The sequence below is a fragment of the Aythya fuligula genome, chromosome 2, assembly GCF_009819795.1.
Source record: "Aythya fuligula isolate bAytFul2 chromosome 2, bAytFul2.pri, whole genome shotgun sequence".
NCBI lineage: Eukaryota > Metazoa > Chordata > Aves > Anseriformes > Anatidae > Aythya > Aythya fuligula.
In genome coordinates, this window is record NC_045560.1 from 110,894,782 (window position 1) to 110,900,795 (window position 6,014).

Below are 6,014 nucleotides of genomic sequence, written 5' to 3' on the forward strand. Positions count from 1 at the left end.
CTGCTTTCAGAGGTGCTTCCATGGCTTTACCCAGTGCAGCAAAACACGTTGCCGATTCCACTAGAAGCTCACTTGTCTCGTGGTAGTGATCGGGCAGTTTCCAAATTGCAGTCTGCCTGCAGAATTACTTGCACGTACAAATGGAAAAACCACGTGATCGCTTTGCAGCAAAGTCAATTAAAATGTCTGTCGCTGTTCTTTTTTTTTTTTCTTTCTTTTTTTTTTTTTACCCTCCGTATAATTTATTACAAGCATTTCTTATTTCTATTGCGATAGCGCCCCGAGGCCATTGCAGGAAGCGGGAGCTACGTTAAGCAACACGTTTCATAAGCACAGAGGAAGGCAGGGTGTTCTGCGTGGAAATCTTGCCTCCTGTGCAAAGACAAGCTGCAGCAGGTGGGTGGGTTTGCAAGTTTCACCCAGTTTCTCACACCTCCACTTTTTCTGTAGAGCCAGTCAAAACCGCTGTAGCATGCCCCATGAATATTTTTTCAGCCAAGCCAGAATAATTCCTGTACTAAACAAAGCTGGTGTTTCCTATTTGGCATTGTAAGCAAATCGTATTGCTTTCGTTTGTCATCCTCCCTCGCTTGTGAAGGCCTGTTTGACTTTTAATAGCCCTGGCCTCAGAGCAGCTATTACTTTGGTCAGATGCTCTTGGCTTCAGACTTTCCACGTGGGATCAAATCATGCTGCGGGGGCTGACAGCAGTCGGCCTGAAGCTGCCAGTAGTGTTAAAAATAGGCGTAGTGTGTCAGGTGATGCTGAATCAAGTCTTTTTATCTTTTCATCTTTGTATCTGCCCTAGTGTATTTGTAGGGCTGTTCTACCGTGTCCTATCCTCACTATTTAGCATCATGTGTTTCCTGCATTTATCGTTGAAGGTGCCCAAAAAGTGTTCATTTTTACTACATTCTAGGTGGAGTTATTTATTACCTAGTAGCAAAAGCTCAAGAATTAAATTCAGAAGATGAAAAGCTTGACCCAGTTTTGCCACAGACTTGCTGAATGATGTGGGTGGGTCCCAACCTTTCCAGTACAATTTCCTCCTCTGTAAAGTGGTGCCTATTGTATGGCAACATGGGATCAAAAATACCCCAAAACAGGTTTCAAAGAGTGAGCTGCAGGAAGAAAGCATTGTAGAAATACAACTTCTTATTAAAGCAGAGTTTGGAGGTATACTGCACTTGTTGCTATCAGCAAATGTGCAGTGTGTACTCATGCCAGATGCTATTCACAAGCACTGATGTACTAAAAAATTTGAAAGTTGACCTCCTTAAGAGCTCCTGGTTTGCTCCTGGTTTGCATTAACATCGGATTCCTGAGTCCCTGTGAGCACCATGCTGCCACGTGTTTACCTCGGGCTTTGCTGTTGAAGTGGAGAAGGGCAGAAGTTTCCCAGGGAGTCCCTGTGGGCACTACCAAAACCTGACTGAGCACCTGCAGAGACTGTTCTTGGAGTCCTCAGCAAGCGGAGCAGTTCTTCTGCCTCTTCATGCGATATAGTCTGGACAAGCAGACGATGAGACTTGGTATCACATTTCCAAACGGATGATAAGAGCCTATACACATACCCGAGGCACTATATATGCATACACGCATACATATACGCCATACAAGAACACATGTGCAGTACATATAAAACTACACTTTGTTTTTGGTCTGTGTTGTGTGCTAGTGTCATGCTCTGTTTGTGCATCCGAGCCAGTGAAACATTTGCCACGGCAAAAAGTCATGTCCCTCGCTCTTTCCTGACTTGGCTGTGTTCCCTGCCGGCACATCGCAGATTGCTGCGCTGTTCCCTGCTCCCTGGCAAAGTGCAGCACTATGCAGAGCTCGTGCCAGCTCTGGGTGACCTGCCTTGACATTAAAAGCAGGGCATTAAAGCATTAGTCCGGTTAAAATGCCTCGTCAACATAGTGAGAGCGAAATGGTTTATTTACAGGTGGCTTAGGTATGTGCCCAAGGTGTCGTTTTGCCGCGCAGATACAGGGCACAGTTGCTAAGCATATGGTCTTGTTATTGATCTCATGAGAGGCAGCATCTCTTTAAATCACTGAGGAGATAAAGCAAAAAAAATATTGACTCATATATCTAAGGTCAAAGAGACTATTATGATCACATAATATTACTTGCTGCATGTCATATAATTTCATCCAATAATGTCTAAATCAAATGCAAAGTGCTTCAAATGAAACATCTGTTAGATTGAAAAGTAATTTAAAAACAAAACAAAACACTCAAATGATGAAGGAATCATCTCAAGCAATTTGCTTCACTAGATAACTAGCCTCACTGTTGAAAACCCACAGCTCGAATTTGCATTTGCCTAGTTTCAGCCTCTTGACACTGCACTTTGTTTTGCTTTCATGCAAAATCAAGAAGCTCTGCATTACCAAAAATCATCCTTTGTAGTGATTTAGGCCATGAACAAGTCACAACATTCTTCTCTGTACAGATGAAGATTCTTTATTGACTTGTGACTGTAGGAATATTTGACGTCGATTGAAAATGTAGCTCATCACAACAGCAAATTGTAGTAATAAGGCAAAAAGATCGGGATGTCAAACACAAGGTCAAAAATGGAGTTTTCACTGTAGACCCTTTTCCCCTTTTATTACAATTACAATCCTCTGCTTACTCTAATAGCATATCAGCAGGATGTAGACTTTATTTTTTATTTTTTAAACTGAAGCAGGTCACATCAGCATAAGGGCCAGTTTTACATTTAGGAATAGTAACTGAACCACCAAGGCATGTTTGGCTAACTGAATAAAAGCATAGTCATACTCCTTTGTTCCCTAAATTGCGTTTTGGAAATCTTTCCTTCAGATCTGACTTAATGGATATTAATGTCACGGGGAGCCTGCCAGTGAGGTCTGGATCTGAAACAAACCTCATTATGTCATGCTAAATTAAATTTTCCTGTTTTTCAAGCCAGGGCATTGGCTCTGTTTGTTTTGTGAATGCTGTCTCATCTGTAAAGGCCTGGAAAACAATGGTCTAATGAATCAAGTGGTATAGAATAAAGTGGTATTAACAAGAATAGAAAATTAATTCTGGAATTCTGCAAATAGAAAGAATAGGATCCAGAAGAAGGCAAATACATATTGAAGGGTACAGAGAGTTAAGATAATATGAGTAGTAGATTCATTTTTATTGAAACAATGGTATGGAAAAATGTATTTCAGCAAAGCAATGTTCCCATTGTAGAATATTAATCTTACACTGAAATACGTAAATTTGTATAGGTTTTATGAAATGCATAACAGGGAGGGTCAAAAGAAACCAGAATTCAGGGAAGTATGAACATGACATTTGCAAGGACCTCCTGCAGAGCTACTGTGAGAAGCCACAATTCTGTTTAGTCCCGTATGTGCAGTGCATCACTCCCTCGCTGGAAAAAAGAGCCGTGTGTATGATCTTTGGTTGCATTCCTAGCGTGCGTTAACGTTTTGTCACCACTGACTCAAGGAGTGCGGCACAGTGACAAGGGTTCCAAACAAAGGCAGTATTTTATGTCTGTTGTGTTTGTATGAAGGGGAGGACAAATGGGCCAGTTTTTGTGCTACCCTATTTTCAGCACAACGATTTTGAAATTTCCAAGACAAGAAGAAACTTGGTTTACTTACAGGTTTCCCAGTAGTTGCTATGATTGGCGGAATAAAATGGAAATTATTCTTCTGATTAGGCTCTGACTTTGAGACAAACAATCGTTGTTAAAGTGCATTAAATGTCACCTGCAGCTGTTTGATCAGGTGCTCTAATCTAGAAGAGCCTCTTGGCTCTTCTAGTTTAAACAAGGGGAGGAGGATCACCAGCGAGACAATTTCGCTGCAAGGCAAGAATGGCATGTGCAAGAAGAGGCATTAGGTCAGGGGTACAACATTGCCTTTTGTGTCATTTCCAAATAATGAAATTATTTGTGAAATAAATGTGAAATAAAGGCATGGTGCTCTATGCTTTTCCTCGACTCCTGTGCAGCTTGTTCTTGCACCTCCTTTGTACTCACTTGGAGCTGCTGGAAAGTCACTGGCCCACAGCACCTGCATAAATCCCAGGTGGAGAAAGCAGCAGGCTGGGCCCCTGGATGTTGAAATGAAAACATTTGGGCCTGTTATCCTGTCCCATTCTAGTTCACCCTGTCATCTAGGAAGCAGATTTGGTGTCCCTCAGTTTCTAGTCTAAATTTGCTCTTGCCCATTAACACGAAGAGATGAGCTGTTGGTGCATTTCACTGATGTGTGAATGAAATCATCAATTTCCCTGCCTAATATGTTTTGGAGCTTCCACAGAGCACTCTGAAAGCCTTGCACAAAAGGCACTACAACAAGAGCAACTGTTGGTATCAGTAAATCACTTCAGCCAAGAAGGGAAAGCAGCTTTCCAGTTTAGAACAACAAACAAACCACAGCAGTGTTTACTGAGCACTTTAAAGATAACATTGGCTACATAAATACTAATATTTACTAAGGTTTCTTTGTGGAAAGGTTAATTGCATGGTGAGGAACAGTATTGCAACGTCCAAGCCCATCTACAGGTAGAATAAGCACCTTTTGGTTACTGGGAACTCAAAGCCACAAACAGCCCTCTCCTCAGAGGCTCTGAGACGAAACAAATGCTCCCAACGGGAAGGTCTCCGTGCTTAAAATCCCAAGCTGGATGAATAGTGTCTTTGCTGAAGCTAGATTCAACTTCAGCCTGAATGTGGCAGAGAAAGACTTTGCTGCCAGTTCTCCACCACGGGTCCAAGGCCTGCATGTCCTATCACCCAGCATTAATGGGAGCTGCAGGCCTCTCCCTTCAACCCGTGGCAGCTCCACATTTCAAATGTTGTTTATAGGACCTGGTGACTGTATCTACTCCGAAGGAGGTCAGCAGATACCCCGTATGGGATGTGGTATCCCAGATGTTCCTCACTGGTTGCACTGGAACCTAGGCCGTGGTAGCCAGTCATGGAGGAAGGTGGAAACAGGACTTGCAAAGTCCCGCTATAAGTGGTGGGGAGCATTTTCCCATGGACAGGCATCATTCAAGAAGCTCTTTTACTGAGTAGCTGCCCCTTTTGGGGTGAGGCTACTCAATAAAAGAAAATATACCTGGCAGAAAGGAGAGACTGCCTGCAGATGCTAGACAGCTGCAGGTTGCTCTCCCAGCTTGTTCACTTCAGCCATCACAGGGCCACTGTTGGCTTTCCCTATGCTCTCCCCTACACTCTGACATCAAGAGAAATAGGAGACCCTCACCGACAGTGGATGCTTCCACATTTTAGCAATATCGATCATTACAGCCTGTCTGATAGTATTTATTGCTCACCCAGAACGGCTGGCTACTGGAGGCCTTCCAGTGATTATCCTCCTCCTTTACAACTATGAAAGGGCCTTTTATCTTAATGGTGTGGTTGTTCCCAGCTGTTGATCTGAAGAAACTTTCAGGAGAAAGACCAGTATCATGGCAGGGCTGCCTAAAGTCCTTCTGGCTTTCTCCAAAGCAAAATGTTCATCTTTGACCCACTGGGGACTCCAGATGAACCTACCCTCTTCAGCGTTGCTTGTTAAAGACCTTAGAGTCCAGTCCCATAAAATGCTGTGCAAATTAACTTCCCAATAAGGCTCTTGAGATTTCTGCATGCTCAATATTTTTGAGTCTTTCACAGGACTGAACCCTGGATACAATCATCCTCTGCACATCTTGCATAATTCTTTGGTTCTGTACCGGTTTGTCTGCAAGTTTCAGTTAGGCACAACATTATTTTAATTGAAAAGTACAACAGCATAAATTACCTAAACAAAGAGATTTTTCTGGTGTCTTATATTGTTGGAAAACTTTAAAGGTTTCCTTTCCAATGCTGAATAGAAATCAAATAGTAATTTCAGCTTGCAAGCAAAGGTATGCCCACTTCTGTACTCTTCACCAGAAACCTGACTTCTTATCTAACTTACTCACAGGAAGAATAACTTTATGATTTGGCAATATATATGGCTAATTTGCTCTCAGTAAACTACATTAATTTG